Source organism: Schistocerca cancellata, chromosome 8, assembly GCF_023864275.1.
Source record: "Schistocerca cancellata isolate TAMUIC-IGC-003103 chromosome 8, iqSchCanc2.1, whole genome shotgun sequence".
Lineage (NCBI taxonomy): Eukaryota > Metazoa > Arthropoda > Insecta > Orthoptera > Acrididae > Schistocerca > Schistocerca cancellata.
Window position 1 is genome coordinate 351,074,999 of NC_064633.1, and position 26,555 is coordinate 351,101,553.

Here is a 26,555-nt window from a genome sequence, read left to right on the forward strand (position 1 = left end):
CTCTTCATCTCAGAGTAGCTCTTGCAACCTACGTCCTCAATTATTTGCTTGACGTATTCCAATCTCTGTCTTCCTCTACAGCTTTTTGCCCTCTACAGCTCCCTCTAGTACCATGGAAGTCATTCCCTCATGTCTTAGCAGATGTTCTATCAGCCTGTCCCTTCTCCTTATCAGTGTTTTCCACATATTCCTTTCCTCTCCGATTCTGCGTAGAACCTCCTCATTCCTTACCTTATCAGTCCACCTAATTTTCAACATTCGTCTATAGCACCACATCTGAAATGCTTCGATTCTCTTCTGTTCCGGTTTTCCCACTGTCCATGTTTCACTACCATACAATGCTGTACTCCAGACGTACATCCTCAGAAATTTCTTCCTCAAATTAAGGCCGGTATTTGATATTAGTAGCCTTCTCTTGGCCAGAAATGCCTATTTTGCCATAGCGAGTCTGCTTTTGATGTCCTCCTTGCTCCGTCCGTCATTGGTTATTTTACTGCCTAGGTAGCAGAATTCCTTAACTTCATTGACTTCGTGACCATCAATCCTGATGTTAGGTTTCTTGCTGTTCTCATTTCTACTACTTCTCATTACCTTCGTCTTTCTCCGATTTACTCTCAAACCATACTGTGTACTCATTAGACTGTACATTCCGCTCAGCAGATCATTTAATTCTTCTTCACTTTCACTCAGGATAGCAATGTCATCAACGAATCGTATCATTGATATCCTTTCACCTTGTATTTTAATTCCACTCCTGAACCTTTCTTTTATTTCCATCATTGCTTCTTCGATGTACAGATTGAAGAGTAGGGGCGAAAGGCTACAGCCTTGTCTTACACCCTTCTTAATACGAGCACTTCGTTCTTGATCGTCCACTCTTATTATTCCCTCTTGGTTGTTGTACATATTGTATATGATCCGTCTCTCCCTATAGCTTACCCCTACTTTTTTCAGAATCTCGAACAGCTTGCACCATTTTATATTGTCGAACGCTTTTTCCAGGTCGACAAATCCTATGAAAGTGTCTTGATTTTTCTTTAGCCTTGCTTCCATTATTAGCCGTAACGTCAGAATTGCCTCTCTCGTCCCTTTACTTTTCCTAAAGCCAAACTGATCGTCACCTAGCGCATTCTCAATTTTCTTTTCCATTCCTCTGTATATTATTCTTGTAAGCAGCTTCGATGCATGAGCTGTTAAGCTGATTGTGCGATAATTCTCGCACTTGTCAGCCCTTGCCGTCTTCGGAATTGTGTGGATGATGCTTTTCCGAAAATATCGCCAGACTCATATATTCTACACACCAACGTGAATAGTCGTTTTGTTGCCACTTCCCCCAATGATTTTAGAAATTCTGATGGAATGTTATCTATCCCTTCTGCCTTATTTGACCGTAAGTCCTCCAAAGCTCTTTTAAATTCCGATTCTAATACTGGATCCCCTATCTCTTCTAAATCGACTCCTGTTTCTTCTTCTATCACATCAGACAAATCTTGACCCTCATAGAGGCTTCCAATGTATTCTTTCCACCTATCTGCTCTCTCCTCTGCATTTAACAGTGGAATTCCCGTTGCACTCTTAATGTTACCACCGTTGCTTTTAATGTCACCAAAGGTTGTTATGACTTTCCTGTATGCTGAGTCTGTCCTTCCGACGATCATATCTTTTTCGATGTCTTCACATTTTTCCTGCAGCCATTTCGTCTTAGCTTCCCTGCACTTCCTATTTATTTCATTCCTCATCGACTTGTATTTCTGTATTCCCGATTTTCCCGGAACATGTTTGTACTTCCTCCTTTCATCAATCAACTGAAGTATTTCATCTGTTACCAATGGTTTATTCGCAGCTACCTTCTTTGTACCTATGTTTTCCTTCCCAAAGACTACTTGAACATTATTGCGACCCACCATCATCCCTTGATGCTCCATGTTAACACCAGTGGTGGTGGCGTCTTCCAGCAGGATAACAGTCTATGTCGCAAGGTCAAAATAGTGCTGCAGAGTTTGAGAAAGATGACAAGGAGCTCACGTTGATCTCTACGCATCAAATTCACATGATCTGAACCCAACGGACCACATCTGGGATGGTACTGGGCGCCAGACCACAAACCACGAAATTTAGGGGAATCGCGTGACCTGTCTCTAGATAGTGGGTGCCAAGGACGTCCGGAAATCTACGAAGGACTCGTAGAATCCATTTGCAAAGGCGGACCAACATGCTGTTTAGCTATGGTCATAATATACATTCCCGACGTACTGTCGGTTGAACAGCGACAAATGCAATCCTGAAAAGGTACATGTCGTAGTCTATTGTAGCAGTTTATTTATTTTGCCTACTGGCTATTGGTTTCGGTACCCAGACCCATCCTCACACCTCCATGGGAAGCGAACGTGTCTGGTTGCCAGGGGATGACTGAGGATGGTGCTGGGTACCGCAATCGGTAGCCAGTAGGCAAAACAAATAAACTCTGACTTAAGACTAAAACATATACGTCATAAAACGGAACCCCTACAGACGTCCTTACGATGTAATTAATTGTATGGCTACCAGTTTTGGTGCTTCAGTACACCATGTTCAGGCCTTAACTGACGCTGTGGGGTTAGCTCCAATCGTGAACACGATTCCATCAGTGACCAACATCTATGAACCAGTTGTCGCAGACCTTCTCTCCAAACATATAGTTTTTCAGGTGGCTACTATGTTTCGGCCCAGCACTGCATTTGCCTGCGGGAGTAGTGCAGAAATACAGCAAAATCATCCAGAAAACTAATGAAACCAAATATCTCGCGAAAATATACTTGGAAATTTCAAAGAACCACTGTAAAGACGGTGATCGTAAAATCGTCCTAAATACAACTTTTGCAGCGGGAAGATAAGCAGTTATTATTTACATACTCCATCAACAGGGGACGGAAGGAAATCTTAATATGTGATACAATGCATTATGCAACCATGACTGCTGCAGCTAATTTTGGATTTTAGATACATATTTCCACAGTACATAGAACTTTCAGTCGCTTGCACAACAACAATTTATAAGTATAGGTTGTTAAGCCAGAGAAGGGCAGAAGCACTAAGGCGCAGAAAAAAAAAACAGTTGTACGAAATGGGGAACATGATTGGTCTAGTACATGATGATAACCGATTGACAAATAATCTTCTTTTTCCTTTACTATTCTTTGCCTTTATTTCTAGTTAAATTAGAGACAACGTTGATCCATAAAACAGTCTTGAAACCTTGTCACAAAACTCTGAGAACTAATGCATAAATGGGAACTGATTTCGAACAGACTTTTGCGTCTGTACACGGAGGAGGTAAAACAGGGAGTGCCATTACAGCGTCGCGTAACTATTAGAGAATTTTTGTAGTATTTTAGCCTGTACGTAAGTTTGAGAGTCTGTTTCATCAGTGATCTGTGTTATTCCAGAACCTATCAGGAGATTGGATATTTGGAAAAACGGAATTAAAAGTCATACGTTCTTTTTCACATTCTTTATCGTTACAGGCCAACTAAGATTCACAAGATAAATATTTATTTCTCTTTTTCTTCTTCTTTCTCCTACACTCTTTCATTTCTTCTAATTGTGCTCTTTTCGTCTCATATGACCATTTTACACCAGTTATTTCTGTTTGTTTTATCTTCCTGAAAACCTTTGAATTTTATTCACTTCTAATACGAAATTTTCACTGTTAGGAAAGATCTCCTGTTCAGTTTACATTTCTTGTAAGTTCTTTTTTGAAGTGCGTGCACACCTCAATTCTTTGCCAATTTTCCTATTTTGGAAGAATCTGTGGATCATCCTTGTTAAACTGTCGTTCTTCATTCTCTCTAGATTTCCATCGAGTATGACGCTCCTTTCATTATCTCGTGTGTTATTTTAGGGCAGAATGGGTATAGTTCTTTTTTTTTGGTCTTAAAACCGACTTGTCACCTTTTTTCTTGATTGGATTTAATATTTTTATCAGGATTCTTCTTTCTGCCTTTCTGAAATCTTCTGACGCCATTTTGCATCCGGATGAAGGTAGCGTTTCCAACCCTTAGAGGGCTTCTGGCTTTACAACACCGTTATAATTCCTTAATGTGACATATTTAGAAAAAAACTCTTTTCTTGTATGGATTTCTCACTATCATGCATACTCCTTTAATTCTCTTCAATCCTGATTGTAACTGCTTCTTTTGCTCTTTTTGTGTTCATATTTTTACTCAAATATTTATGTTGCCTGTTTCCTTCATGTTGAATTTGCTTTTTTTTTTAAAATTGTTGTTAGGTTACTTTGATTGCCTATGCATTCTGTCTTTTCAAGTGATATTTGTAGATCTGTCCTCCCAGCTATTTCCTTCAGTTCTAGTCTTTTCTTTGCATTCTCTGGGGTTCAATCTATTATTACGGGATCGTCTGCAAAGGCCAAAATATTTACTGCTTCTTTCTGTCCACTCAAATTTATGTAGTTAGTTTTTCACTATTATTATTTGCACTTTAAAATTTCTTTTATATTTCCAACACTAACACTACCTTCTTTATATAAATGCAAAGTGGAAACCTGAAGAAGATGTAAGGCTTAATATTTAAACTGTAGATGCGAAGTTTTCCTTTTTTGTAAAGAACACAAGTTCCAAACTCGTCAGACATAGTAGAAGGAGTTATTATAGCATACAATGACTGTAAATACTTTAAAGTGAGAGTTACCGCCGTGGTACGACCTTGGACTCAAGTAGCAGCTACTAATATCATCTGTGATGGGATATAAGCTATTTCTTCAGTAGACGTTGGATTTCTTCTGAGGTGACAGAAAAATACTTGGGTCATGTCACACATTTTCGAAAAGATAAGGAGCGACACGTGGTATTAATTTGGAAAGTGACCAAACAGTCAAAACAGGAGTAGGATTCGGTTACTTTCGCGACATATAATCTCCATCATTAACGTTGACTAATCGTAAAAAACTTAAAGAACTTCTAAGCAGAAAAAATGCTCAAAAGATCTGTATAATGGCTATATCCTTCCAAATAAGCTATTTAATACACTCCTGGAAATGGAAAAAAGAACACATTGACACCGGTGTGTCAGACCCACCATACTTGCTCCGGACACTGCGAGAGGGCTGTACAAGCAATGATCACACGCACGGCACAGCGGACACACCAGGAACCGCGGTGTTGGCCGTCGAATGGCGCTAGCTGCGCAGCATTTGTGCACCGCCGCCGTCAGTGTCAGCCAGTTTGCCGTGGCATACGGAGCTCCATCGCAGTCTTTAACACTGGTAGCATGCCGCGACAGCGTGGACGTGAACCGTATGTGCAGTTGACGGACTTTGAGCGAGGGCGTATAGTGGGCATGCGGGAGGCCGGGTGGACGTACCGCCGAATTGCTCAACACGTGGGGCGTGAGGTCTCCACAGTACATCGATGTTGTCGCCAGTGGTCGGCGGAAGGTGCACGTGCCCGTCGACCTGGGACCGGACCGCAGCGACGCACGGATGCACGCCAAGACCGTAGGATCCTACGCAGTGCCGTAGGGGACCGCACCGCCACTTCCCAGCAAATTAGGGACACTGTTGCTCCTGGGGTATCGGCGAGGACCATTCGCAACCGTCTCCATGAAGCTGGGCTACGGTCCCGCACACCGTTAGGCCGTCTTCCGCTCACGCCCCAACATCGTGCAGCCCGCCTCCAGTGGTGTCGCGACAGGCGTGAATGGAGGGACGAATGGAGACGTGTCGTCTTCAGCGATGAGAGTCACTTCTGCCTTGGTGCCAATGATGGTCGTATGTGTGTTTGGCGCCGTGCAGGTGAGCGCCACAATCAGGACTGCATACGACCGAGGCACACAGGGCCAACACCCGGCATCATGGTGTGGGGAGCGATCTCCTACACTGGCCGTACACCACTGGTGATCGTCGAGGGGACACTGAATAGTGCACGGTACATCCAAACCGTCATCGAACTCATCGTTCTACCATTCCTAGACCGGCAAGGGAACTTGCTGTTCCAACAGGACAATGCACGTCCGCATGTATCCCGTGCCACCCAACGTGCTCTAGAAGGTGTAAGTCAACTACCCTGGCGAGCAAGATCTCCGGATCTGTCCCCCATTGAGCATGTTTGGGACTGGATGAAGCGTCGTCTCACGCGGTCTGCACGTCCAGCACGAACGCTGGTCCAACTGAGGCGCCAGGTGGAAATGGCATGGCAAGCCGTTCCACAGGACTACATCCAGCATCTCTACGATCGTCTCCATGGGAGAATAGCAGCCTGCATTGCTGCGAAAGGTGGATATACACTGTACTAGTGCCGACATTGTGCATGCTCTGTTGCCTGTGTCTATGTGCCTGTGGTTCTGTCAGTGTGATCATGTGATGTATCTGACCCCAGGAATGTGTCAATAAAGTTTCCCCTTCCTGGGACAATGAATTCACGGTGTTCTTATTTCAATTTCCAGGAGTGTATGTTCACGATCTTAATAAGCACTCTATTCGATGTTTGGCAGTTTATGTTGTAAGTAAATACTACATTTGTCACCACAAGGAACATGAAACTGACGTGTGCATGTACCTCCTGAAAGTCATCACGTATCAACGAGTTTGACAGGGGATACATTGGCACATTTTAATGACTTCATGGGTCTGTAATTTACTGTTTGGCTTCCTACTATTATGGAACATTTTCAATTATTCTGAGAACTTTCCTCAGCAAAGGTTCTTACAGTATGTTACCGCAAATATTATAACAGAGTGTCATATGGAAACGAGATAGATGGAAGAAAAGGAAGTAAAACGTTTATTATTTCAAAAGCAGTAGTAATAACTGTAAATAAATTTATCCCAGTGTGAAACAAGACGGTCAATGCCTTCATGGAAAAATGTTTGTGGTTGCCTACGGAACCACGTTTGTACCCGTGCGCACACCTCTCCGTCCAAAGCATATCGACGGATATGAATACCGTTTTTCAAGGCTCCAAAACTATGGAAATCGCTCTGGGAGAGATGGGGCCTGTATGGAGGGATGTATATGGGCTTCCTAGCGAAACGTCTGCAGCGTAGACAAAACAATCTTGGTAACATGCGGGAGCGGGGGGTGGGGATGATATTCCGGGACGTCTGGACTCGATGGCGCGCTTCAATTTTTGCAAAGTGCCCACGTATTGCCGTACGTTGATTGTGACGCCGTATTCCGGAAAGCCTAGGAGCAATGCCCACCATCATGTTTCCAAGGTTGTTTAGACTGGGCAGATGTTTCAGTGGGAAGATATTATATACCCTCTATACGGTCCCGATATCTCCCCGTGCCATTTCCATATTTTTACTGGCCTGAAGAGAGACTTTCGTGGCTGTCGATTAGTTCGGACGGAGAGTGCATGTCTGGGTACAACCATGGTTCCGTGGGCGAACGCCAACATTTTTCCATGAACGTACTGAATATTTTGTCTCACAGTGAGATGAATGCGTTAGCAGTTATGGCACTTATGTCTGAAATAATAAAGTTTACTTACATTTTTCCATTTCATTTTAATGCCCCTGATATTTACCGGCTATTTGTTGGTAACTGAAAGTACGTAGGTGAATCATCTCAAGTGACGCCGAGGGAATCAGATTCGGAGACATATGAGGTAACAGACGAGTTTTGCTATTTCGCCAGCAAAATAACTGACTACAGGGAGAAACAGTCAAGAGTAAGACTAGCAGTTCAAAAAAACAAAAAAAAAAGTATTTGTTAGCATCTATACATATTACTGATTTAAAGTCCCCGCCGAGTTTTTCTGTCTGTATATGAAGGATAATGTGAGGGCCTACTGTAGCTATTAACTATCTAGACGATTTCACGGGGAAAGTTTGTGTGTATAATTATTTACTATCGCTATGTCATGCAATTCGTCTGGCCATACACAGTGCTGTTGGTGCGAATCTGGGCCAGTTCACAAATCTAGTACAATAATTTTAAATGTGTACAAATCTGTTCTGGAGGTATTCGTTTGAAGTGCAGCCTTTTGCGGGAGTGTAACTTGGATGGAAACAGTCTAGACGGGAAGGGGTCATTATTATGGTAATAGAGTGAAGTGTTGGAGGGAGGGTGTCTAAGGGGGATGTGATTCAAAACCGTAAAGAGCAAAATATGACTACAACAAGCAGGTTGAAATGTAGGTGGCAGGGGTAGTTAAGCAGAGATAAATAAGCTTGCAGAGGATAGACTGGCGTACTGAGCTGCGTTAAACCAGCTATTACTTTTGCGCTGAGGTCAAATTTCAGAATTTGCTATCACTATGTATGTAATTTTTAAAATAAAGCTTCTCGATTATGTCCAATAATAGACCGAGGTGACAAAAGTCAAGGGACAGCGTTATGCACACATACAGATGGCGGCAGTATCGCTTGCACCAGATGTGAAGGGGCAGTGCATTGGAGGAGCTGTCATTTGCACTCGGGTGATTCATGTGAAGAGGTTACAGACGTGATTTTGGCCGCACGACGGTAATTAAAAGTCTTTGAACGCGGTGTGATAATTGGAGGACCCACAGTGTCAAGAGTGTGCCAAGAATGCCAAATTTCAGAAAGTACACCTTACATTAACAGTTCAACGAGAATTCCACTGTTAATATCAGAGGAGAGAGCAGATAAGTGGAAAGAGTACATTGAAGGCCTCCATGAGGGGGAAGATTTGTCTGACGTGATACAAGGAACAGGAGAAGATTCAGAAGAGATAGTGTATTCAGTATTAGAATTAGATTTAAAAGAGTTTTGGAGGACTTAATATCAAGACAGAATGGATAGATAGCATTCCATCAGAATTTCTAAAATCATTGGTGAAAGGGCAAAAAAACTACTTTTCTAGTTGTTTTAAAGAATGGATGAGTCTGGCGGCATACCATCTGACTTTCGGGCTTTCCATAAACACAACTCCGAAGACTGCAAGAGCCGGCGAGTGCGAGAATTATCGGACAACCAGCTTAACAACTGCTGATACGGATATACACTCCTGGAAATGGAAAAAAGAACACATTGACACCGGTGTGTCAGACCCACCATACTTGCTCCGGACACTGCGAGAGGGATGTACAAGCAATGATCACACGCACGGCACAGCGGACACACCAGGAACCGCGGTGTTGGCCGTCGAATGGCGCTAGCTGCGCAGCATTTGTGCACCGCCGCCGTCAGTGTCAGCCAGTTTGCCGTGGCATACGGAGCTCCATCGCAGTCTTTAACACTGGTAGCAGGCCGCAACAGCGTGGACGTGAACCGTGTGTGCAGTTGACGGACTTTGAGCGAGGGCGTATAGTGGGCATGCGGGAGGCCGGGTGGACGTACTGCCGAATTGCTCAACACGTGGGGCGTGGTCGGCGGAAGGTGCACGTGCCCGTCGACCTGGGACCAGACCGCAGCGACGCACGGATGCACGCCAAGACCGTAGGATCCTACGCAGTGCCGTAGGGGACCGCACCGCCACTTCCCAGCAAATTAGGGACACTGTTGCTCCTGGGGTATCGGCGAGGACCATTCGCAACCGTCTCCATGAAGCTGGTCTACGGTCCCGCACACCGTTAGGCCGTCTTCCGCTCACGCCCCAACATCGTGCAGCCCGCCTCCAGTGGTGTCGCGACAGGCGTGAATGGAGGGACGAATGGAGACGTGTCGTCTTCAGCGATGAGAGGCGCTTCTGCCTTGGTGCCAATGATGGTCGTATGCGTGTTTTTCGCCGTGCAGGTGTGCGCCACAATCAGGACTGCATACGACCGAGGCACACAAGGCCAACACCCGGCATCATGGTGTGGGGAGCGATCTCCTACACTGGCCGTACACCACTGGTGATCGTTGAGGGGACACTGAATAGTGCACGGTACATGCAAACCGTCATCGAACCCATCGTTCTACCATTCCTAGACCGGCAAGGGAACTTGCTGTTCCAACAGGACAATGCACGTCCGCATGTATCCCGTGCCACCCAACGTGCTCTAGAAGGTGTAAGTCAACTACCCTAGCCAGCAAGATCTCCGGATCTGTCCCCCATTGAGCATGTTTGGGACTGGATGAAGCGTCGTCTCACGCGGTCTGCACGTCCAGCACGAACGCTGGTCCAACTGAGGCGCCAGGTGGAAATGGCATGGCAAGCCGTTCCACAGGACTACATCCAGCATCTCTACGATCGTCTCCATGGGAGAATAGCAGCCTGCATTGCTGCGAAAGGTGGATATACACTGTACTAGTGCCGACATTGTGCATGCTCTGTTGCCTGTGTCTATGCGCCTGTGGTTCTGTCAGTGTGATCATGTGATGTATCTGACCCCAGGAATGTGTCAATAAAGTTTCCCCTTCCTGGGACAATGAATTCACGGTGTTCTTATTTCAAAAAATGGTTCAAATGGCTCTGAGCACTATGGGACTCAACATCTTAGGTCATAAGTCCCCTAGAACTTAGAACTACTTAAACCTAACTACCCTAAGGACATCACACACACCCATGCCCGAGGCAGGATTCGAACCTGCGACCGTAGCAGTCCCGCGGTTCCGGACTGCAGCGCCAGAACCGCTAGACCACCGCGGCCGGCGTTCTTATTTCAATTTCCAGGAGTGTATATGGAAGAATGGAAACGAAAATTGAGCATGTGTTGGATGACGATCAGTTTGGCTTTGGGAAAGATAAAGACACCAGAGAGACAATTCTGACATTGTTGATAATGGAAGCAAGGCTAAAGAAAACTCAAGACACGTTCATAGGATCTTTCGATCTGGAAAAAACGCTCGACAATGTAAAATGGTGCAAGATGTTCGAAATTCGGAGGAAAATTGGGGTAAGATATAGGGAGAGGTGGGTAATATACAATAATAAGAGTGGGCGACCAAGAACGAAGTGCTCGGGTTAAAAAGGCCGTAAGGCAGGGATTCAGTCTTTCTCCCTTGCAGTTGAATCTGTAGATCGAAGACGCAATGACGAAATAAAAGAAAGGTTCAGGAGTGGAATTAATATTGAAGATGAAAATGATACATTTTCGCTGGTGACATCCTAGTGAAAGTGAAGAAGAATTACATGATCAGCTGGACGGAATGAAGTGTCTAATGTGTACAGAATATGGACTGAGAGTAAATCGAAGAAAGACGAAACTAAAGAGAAGTAGCAGAAATGAGAACCGACTAAATATCAGGATTGATGGTCACAAAGTGGATGAAGTTAAGGAATTCTGCTGCCTAGCAAAATAACCAATGACGGACGTAGCAAGGAGGATATCGAAAGCAGACTAGCGCTGGCCAAGAGAAGTCTACTAGTGTCAAACATAGGTTTTAATTTGAGAAAGAGGTTTTTGAGAACGTACGTTTGGAGCAGAACATTGTATGGTAGTGAAACATGGACCGTGGAAAACCGGAACACAAGAGAATCGAAGCATTTGAGACGTGGTGCTACAGAGCGAATGTTAATAATTAAGTGGTCTGGTAAGGTAAGGAATGAGGAGGTTCTCGGTAGAATCGGAGATGAAAGGAATATGTGGAAAACACTGACAAGGAGAAGGGCCAGGAAGATAGGACATCTATTAAGAAATAAGGAAATGACTTCCATGGTTCTAGAGGGAGCTGTAGAGGGCAAAAAGTGTGGAAGAAGCCAGGCATTGGAATACGTCCAGCAATTGCAAGTGTTACTAAGAAACGAAGAGGTTAGTACAGAAAAGGAATTCTTCGCGGGCCGCATCAAATCCGTCAGAACACTGACGACTGAAAAGAAACCTAACCACGGACAAAGCAGCGACCGACGGCCTTCAGTTAACGACCGAGAGCAGCTGCGTCTGCGTAGCATTGTCATGGGTAGTAGACAAGCGACACTGCGTAGAATAACAGCAGAAATTAATGTTGGGTGATGGACCAACGTATCCGTTAGGAGAGTCCGGCCAAGTCTGAGGTTAATATGCGATAACAGCTTACTACCGAAGTGAGTGGCTTTGCTAAGAGCACTACATCGCCTGTGGCATCTCCTGGGTTCGCGACGATATCCGTTGGACCCTAAACAACTAGGAAACCACGATCTGGGCAGATGAGTCCCGACTTCGTAAGACTTGATGGTATGGTTTGAGTGTGGCGCAAACCCAAGAAGCCTTGAACACAAGTTGTCAACAAGGCGCTGTGCAAGTTGGTGGTGGCTTTATAATGGTGTGGGGTGTGTTTACATAGAACGGACTGTGTCCTCTGATCCGGCTGAACCGATCATTGTCTGGAATTGGTAATGGAGAACATTTTCAGCCATTCATGAACATCATGTTTCGGAACAACTACGGAATTTTCATGGATGACAATGCCTCATGTCATCGGGCAACAATTGTTTGCGACTGGTTTGAAGAACATTCTGGACACTTTGAGCGAATGATTTGGCCATCCTGATCACCCGACTGGAATCCCATCGATGATTTATCGCTAGGCTAGTTTATACTAAAAACCTTGCATTGGCAACAATTTTGCAATTACGGACGAATATAGAGGCGTAATGGCTCAACATATCTGCAGGGGACTTCAGTGGCGTATTGAATCCTTGACACTTTGAGCTGCTGCACGACTCCGTGCTAGAGAAGGTCCGACATGGTATTTTTGGAGGTATAAAAAAAATGGCTCTGAGCACTATGGGACTTAACATCTATGGTCATCAGTCCCCTAGAACTTAGAACTACTTAAACCTAACTAACCGAAGGACATCACACACATCCATGCCCGAGGCAGGATTCGAACCTGCGAGCGTAGCGGTCACGCGGTTCCAGACTGAAGCGCCTAGAACCGCACGGCCACAACGGCCGGCTTGGAGGTATCTCATGTCTTTCGTCACTCCAGTGTAAATGAGTACTTACTTTAAAAGTCCTGAATGCAGTTTTTCATATCGTACAAAATGTGAATGAAAGAAGCTTTCTCTTGTGCCTTGCCAGTAGACCTATTACTCTCACCGTCTGTTTCATAATGAGATGACTGCCAACACTGAACCTCTCCCCTTCTGCAAGCTATCAGCTTCTTTATAATTTTTTTTCGAATGAAAAGATGATCATTACAAATAAATACCGTTCCAGAAATATTATTAAATAATACGCTAGTTATTCACTTCACGATCTCAGCTCATACATTCAGCATGGGGTATTAGAGCATCTGCATATAGATGACAGTAATATTCTATATCGCGGCTGGACAAGGACAAACAATCTAATTATTCCCCTGAGGTGAAGTCAAATATAATCCCAACACCAAGACAATATGGAATTAAGCTGAAGCACTGAGAACTGTAAGGACCCAAAGCACAAAGTTTTGAGGTAAGTAGGTATTTGTGGAAATCGAATTTGTAGGCCAATCATCAGTCTCATATGTATCACTTATTTTTTAAGTAAGTCTCAACATCATATACTTCCTATAAAAATCACGTAGCCATTTATGTTATGATATTTTCATTAAAATTTAGGATTATTATTATTAATGTTAATACATAAAATTATCATATCTGGGCTAGTGGCGTTAGTGTCTTTATCACTGTTGCGTAGTTTGCAGTTAATGTGAAACTAGAATCAGAACATAAAGAACATATCCTGAATGCACTACACACACAATTACGACCTATGCCAATACTTCAGGTAATCGCTATCATCGTTTTCATTAAGCACAACCTCAGATAAAACTGTCTGTTCACTTTGGGCACCAAATATAGCAGCCGCGATAAGCCTTTGTGCTGCGAATTTGATCTTTTTGTTATGTAGTCTTTGTCTTTCAAGGCTGATATTTACCCTGCACCTCCGTATTTGGGCACGAGATTTTGCAAGGCATCTATAAACTTTGGAGAAATGACGAATTCTAGTCTCCCTTGATGTGATGGGCTTCTATGACTAATGACGAATATGCTACTTTAAACAACAATTCATTGCATATGTTGAATACTTCACCATTGTACAATTTCTGAAACGCACATTTTAAGGACAGCCATCAACTTTTGTTTTGGGAGTGTGTTTGGCAACACTTTTAAAGGTTCTGAAATCCCCAGAATTTATTTTGTGGACTAGAATGCTGAAACCATGGAACTTGAGGTTATAGGTGTGGCATTCCTTCAAAAGTTTCCTACTAGTACGAAGAAATGGGGCTCAGTGTACCCAGCGAGCGTTTCTACAGCAACGAAATTTCGTGCTTTGGGTCCATCTGGGCGCTAATATCAGAGTAATTAATGAGAGCTTTTCGCAAACGTTAATATATACAGCGTATGGATACAGCGCTGATAAAGCAGGTTCGCTGTAAGATAAATAGATGTCGGGAGAATGCATATATGCGAAAGTATGAAAATCGATGACGTTCTGCTTTAGGCCCTTATGGTTCTCAGCATGTCAACCATATCTTCTGTACTGTAAAATACGGAAAAAATAACATACATAGATTCGTAATATATACAAACACCATGATCATAAAATCGACAATGCACTTTTGAAACAATAAATTGAAATCACTAACGTAACGAGAGATTTCCATTGACAAAACTGAACAGCAGAATAACAGCATACACAAAGAGGAAACAGACAAGCAGTGTAGAAAGCGCTCCTTGATTCATCAGAGAGAAATATGAAAGGAAATGTCAGCTTCCATGCTTTGAGTAACGACGCGAAGCGAAGCGTTGCAGGGAAACCGAAATCAAAGGATTTCAGCTGCAGGAGACGCGTTCACAAGCGACGTTGCCTCCGCTTCAGTTAACCGTTAAACTTCGAGTTTGTTTTTGAAGGGGGATTTCAGATGTAAAATATTCTCTTTGACGATTCGGTTGTGGCTCGGGTTAAAGAGGCAGTGACCCGTGTTCGAACATTTATTTTCTTTCCCACAGTAAAGTTTCAGTAGCTTCGGTTATGACAATATATGAAAGATTTAGCAAGTATTCTCTTTGTGCCGACTATGATATTTTCCATCCATTCTTTTCTGTACTGTCAGCTCAATGTTCGAGAGCTTTCTGTGTTTAAATGCCCACGTAAAAGCCATGTCCCTAATCACAATTACATTTTGCGTCCTGTTAATACTCAGGTGCAATAATTACCATTTCGTTGCTTGGTTTTATGTATTTCTTTGTGTATGCATGAAACGATCTATACAGTAAGGCTAGTATGAAAGAATGAAATCGATGGATTAAAATGAGTTAGTAATAAAAAATTTGGTACATTTATTAAATCAATGGGGTTTGAGCACATATCTTTGAAATATGCGACAGCAGCAGAAGAAATTAGTGGAGTTCGGAGTTCGAATTGAAAAAGCTAGGTTGATACCGTTATTTCGGTAATTAATAGAGCTCAGATAAAGAACGTACTTCAATGCGGACTTCTTACAGTTCAAATGGATGAAAACAGAATTAAAAGTTTTCAAACGGTTCCGAAAATACACTGGTATGCAATTGTGTCGCTACCAAGTAATATAATGAAACATGGACCATGTATAGAAACTAATATGTTGTAGTAAAGAGGATACACTGAAGCCCCAATGAAACGGGTGTGGGCATGTGCATTCAAATACAGATAGGTAAAGAGGCAGAATGCGTCGCTGAGGTCGTCAACGCCTATATAATACAAGTGTCACGCGCAGTTTTTAGATCGGTTACTGATGCTACAATGGCAGCTACAATCAAGATTTAAGTGAATTTGACGTGGTGTTATAGTCGGCGCACGAGCAATGGGACACAGCACCTCCGATGAAGCTATGAAGTGGGCATTTTCCTGTACGGACATCTCACGAGGGTACTGTGAATGTCAGGAATCCGGTAAACATCAAATCTCCGACATCGCTGCGGCCGGAAAAAGATCCTGCAGGAACAGAACCAACGATGACTGAAGAGAATCATTCACCGTGCCAGAAGAGCAATCCTTCCGCAAATTGCTGCAGATTTCAACACTGGGTCGTCAATATTCGTCAGGTTGAGAACCATTCAACGAAACATCATCGCTATGGACTTTGGAGTCGAAGGCCCACTCGTGTACCCTAGATGACTGCACGATACAACGCTGTACGCCTCACCTGGGCCCGTCAACAAAAATGGTTCAAATGGCTCGGAGCACTATGGGACTTAACATTTGTGGTCATCAGTCCCCTAGAACTTAGAACTACTTAAACCTAAGTAACCTAAGGACAGCACAAACATCCATGCCCGAGGCAGGATTCGAACCTAACGACCGTAGCAGTCGCGCGGTTCCGGACTGCGCGCCTAGAACCGCTGGACCACCGCGGCCGGCGCCCGTCAACATCGACGTTGAACTGTCGGTGACTGGAAACATCTTGCCTGGTCGGGCGAGTCTCGTTTCAAACTGCGTACGGGTATGGAGACAACGTCATGAATCCATGTATCCTGCATGTCAGCAACGCCACACCCTATGCATCCAGAATTGCTACAGAGTGGCTCCAGGAACACTCTTCTGAGTTTAAACACTTCCGCTGAGCACCAAACTCCCCAGACATGAACATTATTGAGCATATATATGCCTTGCAACGCGTTGTTCAGAAGAGATCTCCACCTCCCTTTGCTTACGGATTTATGGACAGCCCCGCAGGATTCATGATGTCACTTTCCCTCCAGCCCTACTTCAGACATTAGTCGAGCCCATGCCACGTCGTGTTGCGTCACTTATGCGTGCTCGCGTAGGCCATACTCGATATTTGGCAGGTGTACCAGTTTCTTTTGCTCTTCAGTGTAACACAAAGAAGTAAGCAATGAGACTATCAAAAATGACATTTTTGTTCAAAGACAATAATTACAGTGAAGTCACTGCGATTCATGATGGCCCGTGGACATTACAAAAGATGCTGGTCGCAAGGTAGGTAAGGCAGCTGGATAGTGGTTCGATGCACGCGAACGCGCTGTAATGTTTTCCCACTGCATCACAAATGTGCTCGATGGGATTAAATTTGGAGGGAACGGGCAAACCAGTCCATTCACCTGATATCCTTTCTTTCCAAGAACTGTGGCCGAGCGGTTCTAGGCGCTTCAGTCCGGAACCGAGCGACTGCTATAGTCGCAGGTTCGAATCCTGCCTCGGGCATGGATGTGTGTGATGTCCTTAGGTTGGTTAGGTTTAAGTAGTTCTAAGTTCTAGGGGACTGATGACCTCAGATGTTACGTCCCACAGTGCTCAGAGCCATTTGAACCATTTGGACCTTTCCAAGAGCTCTTCTGCCTGTGCTGTTCGATGCGGTCGCGAATTATCATCCATAAAAATAAAGTCAGGGCTGAATTCACCCCTGAAAAGACGTAAAAGGGCAAAGATTACAGCGTCACAACATCAGCGAGCGGTGAGGCGCACCGCATCGATTTCAGTATGCCAATGCAACATTAGCCGACTACGAACCACAAGGACACGACAACGAAATGATCATGTTTACCTAGGTTTCTGTGTGCTTTGCATGTTACCACAAAATGAGGGTAGATGCAGAATCAATACTCATACTTAATTTGCCGCCGGCGCGGTGGCCGAGCGGTTCTAAGCGCTACAGCCTGGAACCGCGCGACCGCTATGGTCGCAGGTTCGAATCCTGCCTCGGGCATGTCCTTAGGTTGGTTAGGTTTAAGTAGTTCTAAATTCTAGGGGACTGATGACCTCAGATGTTAAGTCCCACAGTGCTCAGAGCCATTTGAACCATTTTTTTAAATTTGCCCTCATCCGAGACAAGTACGTGACTCCACCTCTCATTGCTCCAGTCGCTATGCTTTTGACATCTTTTGAAACGGTGCAGTCGATGTGCCGATGTCAACGGAAAGTGGCATACAGTCGAAAGGCAAAGAGACCATCCCAGTACTGACACTGTACCACTGTGGATCGCCAGATTGTGTCCGTTACTGTCTCGTTGCGATTCCACACGTTACTGACTCATGCTGTAATAGAGAATACCACAACACTGCACCATAAGTGCTCGCTGACTGACAGACTATCGCCGGCCTTAGTGGCCGCGCGGTTCTAGGCGCTAAAGTCTGGAACCGCGTGACCGCTACGGTCGCAGGTTCGAATCCTGCCTTGGGCATGGATGTATGTGATGTCCTTAGGTTAGTTAGGTTTAAGTAGTTCTAAGTTCTAGGGGACTGATGATCACAGCAGTCCCATAGTGCTCAGAGCCATTTGAACCATTTTTTTGACAGACTATCTTTCCCGGTCCTTCAACTTCCCTGTGTTGCGGGGCCAGCCCAATTTGGTCCTCATGCTATATATACTACGCCCAACATTCTCTGCACGACTGGGAGACATCAGGTAACACGCTCGTGCACATTCATTCAAACTCACTTAAATCTTGATAACCTACCATTGTAGCAGCAGTAACTGATCTAACAACTGCGCCAGAGACTTGTTGTCTTACACAGGCATTGCCGACCGCAGTGCCGTCTTCTGCCTGTTTACATTTCTCTGTAATTGAATACGCATGGCTATGTGAGTGTCCTTGGCGCTTCAGTGTATGTCGGTTTTATGTTTGACAGAGCAATGTATTTGAGGTAACAATGTATTTGAATCATCGTGTATATCAGGAAAATAAGTATCAATTACCACTTTATCTGAAATTCGTAGATTTTGAGACAGTACTTGACCTAGTTTCGGTATCAGCTGTACAAACAGCATTAAATGAAAAAAGGTATCGGTCTGCAAAAATATGTACGTTAAATCTACAGCTTTCATTGGAGTTCGTCGGGATTGCCAGAAATTTAAAACCGAAAAAAGAGTAAGCTACGAAACTTTCATTTTACCGAAGTTACACGTTTTGCTGGTGACGTAGTACTACGTGGTTAAAGTGCAGATAAGTTTTAACAAACAGTTGAACTTACAAACGCTTGGAAAGCAGTCACATAGGTAATTACAAAATGGCTCTGAGCACTATGGGACTTAACATCTGTGGTCATCAGTCCCCTAGAACTTAGAACTACTTAAACCTAACTAACCTAAGGACATCACACCATCCATGCCCGAGGCAGGATTCGAACCTGCGACCGTAGCAGCCGCGTGGTTCCGGACTGCGCGCCTAGAACCGCTAGACCACCGCGGCCGGCTGGTAATTACAATGTGCATGAAGTAATACACGATAAATATATCGAAAAGCAAGTAACTGAACAAGAAAACAGCATCAAATTGGTTCAAATGGCTCTGAACACAATGGGACTCAACTTCTGAGATCATCAGTCCCATAGAACTTAGAACTACTTAAACCTAACTAACCTAGGGACATCACACACATCCATGCCCGAGGCAGGATTCGAACCTGCGAGCGTAGCTGTCTCGCGGCTCCAGACTGTAGCGCCTAGAACCGCACGGCCACTCCGGCCGGCAAACAGCATCAGTTGGACCTATTGGACCTATCTTTCTTGTTGAGCTTACGAGTTTTGGTGTTGAGTGTATCTGATGCTGAGGTCTGAATGGACAAGAAAAGAAATAACTATAGAAGTGGCATGGTACGCTTTTGATTAACTAATCTCCAATGTGTTGGTAACCAAAAGTTGAATTACAGTGAAATAAGACAGGAAAATAGAGGAATGGATCAGTGAATAAACTGGTGTGGAAGATACAATCACGACTTCAAGGATAATGAAACAGAAGTGAGTGGGATGCAAAACAAGCCGTGTATTACGTCTTTTTTGTCCTTATTCTGCGATTATAAAACTGAATAATATTACAGAGCTGCTTCAGCTGCTTAATCTGTAGTATATGCTCGCCGACTTCATAAAAAACTTACTTATCAGTTCGTTTTGTCATAAAAGAAGGTAAAAATGTTGAAACTGAAATTATAACAGTTGATTTTTACAAGGAAAATATGCTGCAGTTTTCTCTTTCAAAGACTCTCTATACACTATAGCTGCACCACCGTTTAGGATAGGGAAAGTTAGTTCTGTTTGATATTCTGAGCACAAATTACAGCCAGGTGCTGGCCGGATTGCAGTGGGTTGTGCTTACCAACAGTTGCGAAGTAGAATAGAGGCCACAGGGCCGTCAAATTGCTGAAAGAGTATACATAGCTATTTTGCACGTCGCAAGTTGCAGGCAGAAGGGGCCCACTGGCCAACCTAGTGTGTTAGGAGTATGTGACGCGAAGATGTGTGCTTGGCAAAACAGAGGCGCACAGCCAAGTATAAATAGGTGCCGTTTTCTAACGAATTCATTCAAGTGTGGCAGCTCTCCTGGACGGTGGGGCGTGTCACACCACCGGCTACACACAGCAGTAGATGGGGTGCCAGCATTCCAGTCCACGGCGCGTCTTTGGTTCGACTCCCTGAGGCTTCTGCAGGGTCCATAGCCAGCCAGCCAGTGGTGGGCCACTCCACAGCTCGCTACCACGGGCAGTCGTCCCGGCTTCCAACACACGTCGGAGGCATTCCGAGGCGAGGGCCGGAGATTCGGACGCTAGATCAGGGGTGCTTGTCGCCGTCGCGATCTCAGCCACACTGGCGAGAAGAAACAGCAGCTGGCTGCCTGCAGCTCACACTGAGCAGTGCTGAGTTGGCAGGGACGCAGACTGCTGAGCCAACCATCAGCGCTTCTGACGCCATCATACACTCCTGGAAATGGAAAAAAGAACACATTGACACCGGTGTGTCAGACCCACCATACTTGCTCCGGACACTGCGAGAGGGCTGTACAAGCAATGATCACACGCACGGCACAGCGGACACACCAGGAACCGCGGTGTTGGCCGTCGAATGGCGCTAGCTGCGCAGCATTTGTGCACCGCCGCCGTCAGTGTCAGCCAGTTTGCCGTGGCATACGGAGCTCCATCGCAGTCTTTAACACTGGTAGCATGCCGCGACAGCGTGGACGTAACCCGTATGTGCAGTTGACGGACTTTGAGCGAGGGCGTATAGTGGGCATGCGGGAGGCCGGGTGGACGTACCGCCGAATTGCTCAACACGTGGGGCGTGAGGTCTCCACAGTACATCGATGTTGTCGCCAGTGGTCGGCGGAAGGTGCACGCGCCCGTCGACCTGGGACCGGACCGCAGCGACGCACGGATGCACGCCAAGACCGTAGGATCCTACGCAGTGCCGTAGGGGACCGCACCGCCACTTCCCAGCAAATTAGGGACACTGTTGCTCCTGGGGTATCGGCGAGGACCATTCGCAACCGTCTCCATGAGGCTGGGCTACGGTCCCGCACACCGTTAGGCCGTCTTCCGCTCACGCCCCAACATCGTGCAGCCCGCCTCCAGTGGTGTCGCGACAGGCGTGAATGGAGGGACGAATGGAGACGTGTCGTCTTCAGCGATGAGAGTCGCTTCTGCCTTGGTGCCAATGATGGTCGTATGCGTGTTTGGCGCCGTGCAGGTGAGCGCCACAATCAGGACTGCATACGACCGAGGCCCACAGGGCCAACACCAGGCATCATGGTGTGGCGAGCGATCTCCTACACTGGCCGTACACCACTGGTGATCGTCGAGGGGACACTGAATAGTGCACGGTACATCCAAACCGTCATCGAACCCATCGTTCTACCATTCCTAGACAGGCAAGGGAACTTGCTGTTCCAACAGGACAATGCACGTCCGCATGTATCCCGTGCCACCCAACGTGCTCTAGAAGGTGTAAGTCAACTACCCTGGCCAGCAAGATCTCCGGATCTGTCCCCCATTGAGCATGTTTGGGACTGGATGAAGCGTCGTCTCACGCGGTCTGCACGTCCAGCACGAACGCTGGTCCAACTGAGGCGCCAGGTGGAAATGGCATGGCAAGCCGTTCCACATGACTACATCCAGCATCTCTACGATCGTCTCCATGGGAGAATAGCAGCCTGCATTGCTGCGAAAGGTGGATATACTCTGTACTAGTGCCGACATTGTGCATGCTCTGTTGCCTGTGTCTATGTGCCTGTGGTTCTGTCAGTGTGATCATGTGATGTATCTGACCCCAGGAATGTGTCAATAAAGTTTCCCCTTCCTGGGACAATGAATTCACGGTGTTCTTATTTCAATTTCCAGGAGTGTAATTTTGCAGCTGTCCAAGGCTAGCATGACACAACATTGTGTTGCATGGGCCACTGCGGTGCTTCCTCAGCATTGCGGGGCCCTGTGACGCAGACCAAGAGGAACGAGGGCACTATAGTCAGAAACAATAAATCACTTGGATAGTTCTCGCCGAGTTTTAATACGGTGTCTTCTACCTCTTCCCACTACATTTGCTCATCCTGATGTATTCGGTGGCAGAAGTCATCACTATCACAGCAAAGTTTTATCGTTCATGCTTGTATGTAGATTTTAGTTGACTGTTCCCTTTGAAACGTCCCCTTAGAACAATTATATATGACTGTGCTTAACCTGACACACAATATTTTTAGCGCAACGCAATCTGACTTTCAAAAATCTCTACAAAAAATGGCCCTGACTAACATTAACCTATGCGTTTCACAAATCACTTACCTCACAAAAATCTTGGTTACTCGAACTACTGCAATACAGCGAGCGCCACTACTGCCAGCTAAATAAAAGATTCAAACTACGGAAGGCACTAACTACTGATAGGGATAGTTAGCAAATGAAAGATTTTGATAAAAAACAAACAATGTATTCACCTTAATAGTCATCAAAAGTCATAATATATACAGCAGTTCATGACATCCATTTTTACAACTTTCAAAACTCCGCCATCTCTCTCCCCACATCCACCACTGTTGGCGGCTCACCTCCAACTGCGCAATGCTACGCGCTGTTCACATCCAGCTGCCACTGCCCAACACTACAATGGCAGACAACAATGCAAACTAGCCGCAGACTGCACACAGCACAGCCAATTATTTTCATACAGAGCGCTACGTAACGTTGCCAATAAGAAAACATAAACAGCCTACTTACATAGCCCCCATGCTCCCACAAAAAATTTTACAAATTGTCTTGGGCAGTGGCCAATAATGATTTGATAAAATTTTTCATAATTACAATAACAAAGAAATCAAATGCACACACTTATTGATACAATGTTGGTCAAAAGCTAAAATTTTCTCACAGTCCATAAAGATAGTCCTGATCATTCATCATAATAGGAATTACAGTTTTTTTTTCACAAAGTCTCATTAGTAAAAGAAATTGCACACAGAAGTAGTGGATTTCCATGCAGTCTTGAAGAAGTAGTGTTGTCCTTCCGACGGAAAGACAGTGCTGACTCTTGACATGCAGACAGGTAATGGGCCACAACAGAGCAAACCCACAGCAGAGTCAGTGGAAGTTTTGAAGAATATTGGTAGGTAGGTCATCACACAGTAGACCCACTGCTGTCCTGGTAGAGATTACGGTATTGGTGGGCCACCAGAGGTGCAGACCCACTGCAGTCCTTGTAGAAATAATGGTACTGGTGAGTCAGCAAAGGTGTAGACCCACTGTAGTCCTTGTAGGAATAATGGTATTGGTGGGTCATCAAAGATGCAGACCCACTGTAGTCCTTGTAGAGAGGGCCAGCAGCCATCTGTTGTGACTGTGCAGGTGCACAATCACCATTGAAGAGTCTTGCGGATAATATAGCAAGTCCATAACCACTACTTGTGCACTCAAAAACTTTTTGGAATTGTCCTTAGAATCAGCAATGCTGTTATCCAGTCCCTTGCTGAATTATCAACACACGTGCAAACACTAACAGTCCCTGCTTCTCACATATTGTCCATATACTATGACCAACAGAAACGTGTGCAGTGAAATGTAACTTACAAATTACTTAATTTGATGAACTGGTGTCAATTACAATTTTATAAGATAAGAATACAATTTAACAAAACTCCGCCATCTCTCTCCCCACATCCACCACTGCTGGCGGCTCACCTCCAACTGCCCAATGCTACGCGCTGTTCACATCCAGCTGCCGCTGCCCAACACTACAATGGGAATTGCTATTTACTCTTAGTAGATAAAAACTGCCAGTTTAATTCAAGTTATTGCTCAGACTCGAAATAATGCTTCAATGTAGGGAATAGCATAGATAAATATTTTTAGCTACGTCAGTTTTTTTTAACTCATTGCTGGTTAAATGCTGGTGAACAATTCACATTATGCGTACATTAAATGCAGAGTATACACTATCCAGTCACATTACGTGACAACCTATCAAAAGCCTTAATATCTACCTTTTACAGTGCAGACCATTCCCAGAGGTGCAGCGCAAAAGGTACCGCCAGTGAAATGGAACAAATGGACTCCAGGGCCGTGGCCAGCTGCGCTTGGTTTCTCGATTGACAGTCTGATCCAGGTGGCGCACAGATTCTCAACAGGGTTTAAAACAAGGGAGTTCGGTGGCCAGGAGAGTATGGTAAACTCTTGCTGGTGCTCTTCGGACCATGCGCATACACTGCAGCTGTATGACACATTGCAATGCCCTCGTGGTTGATAAAATCGTGTTGAGGAAAAAGAAACTGCTTGTAGGGTTGGACACGGTCCCCAAGAATAGATGCATACTTTTGTTGACTCACTGTTCCTTCCAGAATAACTAGATCATCCATGGATTGCCACGGAAACATTCTCTAGACCATATCACTTCCACCTCCTGTCTGCAACCTTCCGACGGTTGTTGCAGGCTGTTTGCTTTTCAGATATTTCACATCCTACACACCAAAGGCCATGTACCCGATGGAGTATAAAACGTGATTCTTCTGAATAGGTCACCTGTTGCACCTCAGTGGACGCCGAGTTGCGGTATTGGCGGGCAAACTGCAGCCTCCGTCGCTGGTGAACAGTACTCAGCATGGCTGCATGAACGGGGTACCTGCTGTGGAGGCTGAAATGCAGCACCTTAACGCTGAAGGGCTATGCTGAAGGGACGCTGTTGGTAGCCCCTTGGTTCTCAACAGTTGCATGTCCATTCATCCTTACACGCCGCCGGCCGTGGTGGCCGAGCGGTTCTAGGCGCTACAGTCTGGAACCGCGCGACCGCTACGGTCGCAGGTTCGAATCCTGCCTCGGGCATGGGTGTGTGTGTGATGTCCTTAGGTTAGTAGGTTTAAGTAGTTCTAAGTTCTAGGGTACTAATAACCTCAGAAGTTAAGTCCCATAGTGCTCAGAGGCAACCTTACACGCCTCCGCATCCATTGTTCAGCTCTGCCATCTATGGCCCGCGATGTGCTGCACCTGCTTCAGTGCCGGTTTGGGGATAGTGTCCTTTTGCCACGCATGGTATACTTTAACCACAGTGGCTCGAGAGCAGCCTACAAATTTAGCCGTTTCGGAAATGCTTCCACATCTGGTTTGAAAGCCAATAATCAAGCGCCTTTGGGCTGTTCCATATTACGAAAACGACTGCTCTCTTCCACGTCCCCTCCTCCCCCCCCCCCTCCCCCCTCCCCCCCCACCCCTCCCCCCCCCACCCCCCGGACAAGTCTTATTCAGTTGGCTCAGAAATAGTTTGAAAACCTTGTAAGGAAGTTGCATGGGTTGGGACGTGCTGAGAAATAACTGTTAAAAAAAATTCGATACGTTGCTCCGTTCCCGTGCTGTTTAGCATCGAAGCTGGCCAATCAGTTTGTCTCGCGCGTAAATTCAATAACCTGCCGGAGAGAGTGTCAAACACATTCTTCTTTCGGTTTCATTAAACCGAACACACGTAGCTTTTGCTCACCTAGGTTTAATTGATCGCTTCCCCACAAAGGCACATCTTAAATGGGAATGAGAATTTGAGTATGTGATAGCTCACTGAGCAACAGATTTCCGTGTATTACAACATTTTAGCCTGTGTCAATGCTTGATTTTACGTGCGCAACGACCTGAATGGCTGACTTCAATACTAAATAACTCGGTGCGGCGTCCCTCATTTTTCCCTAGCAATCATTTCTCATCTCTACCTCCCCTGCAATACCCTTACAAGCTTTTCGGACTGCTCCTGACAACCCTGTACACCCTCCAATGCTAGTATTGACACATGTCGTCTGTGAGTGGTTATTGTACAGGGCTATTACAAATGATTGAAGCGATTTCATAAATTCACTGTAGCTCCATTCATTGACATATTATCACGACACTCTACAGATACGTAGAAAAACTCATAAAGTTTTGTTCGGCTGAAGCCGAACTTCAGGTTTCTGCCGTCAGAGCGCTCGAGAGCGCAGTGAGACAAAATGGCGACAGGAGCCGAGAAAGCGTATGTCGCGCTTGAAATGCACTCACATCAGTCAGTCAAAACAGTGCAACGACACTTCAGGACGAAGTTCAACAAAGATCCACCAACTGCTAACTCCATTCGGCGATGGTATGCGCAGTTTAAAGCTTCTGGATGCCTCTGTAAGGGGAAATCAACGGGTCGGCCTGCAGTGAGCGAAGAAACGGTTGAATGCGTGCGGGCAAGTTTCACGCGTAGCCCGCGGAAGTCGACGAATAAAACAAGCGGGGAGCTAAACGTACCACAGCCGACGATTTGGAAAATCTTACGGAAAAGGCTAAAGCAGAAGCCTTACCTTTTCGAACTCATTGATGGGGACATGCTGCGCCGAGTGTGGGAGGAACTTGATTATCGGCTTGATGTCTGCCGAATCACTAAAGGGGCACATATCGAACATTTGTGAATGCCTAAAAAAACTTTTTGAGTTTTTGTATGTGTGTGCAAAGCATTGTGAAAATATCTCAAATAATAAAGTTATTGTAGAGCTGTGAAATCGCTTCAATCATT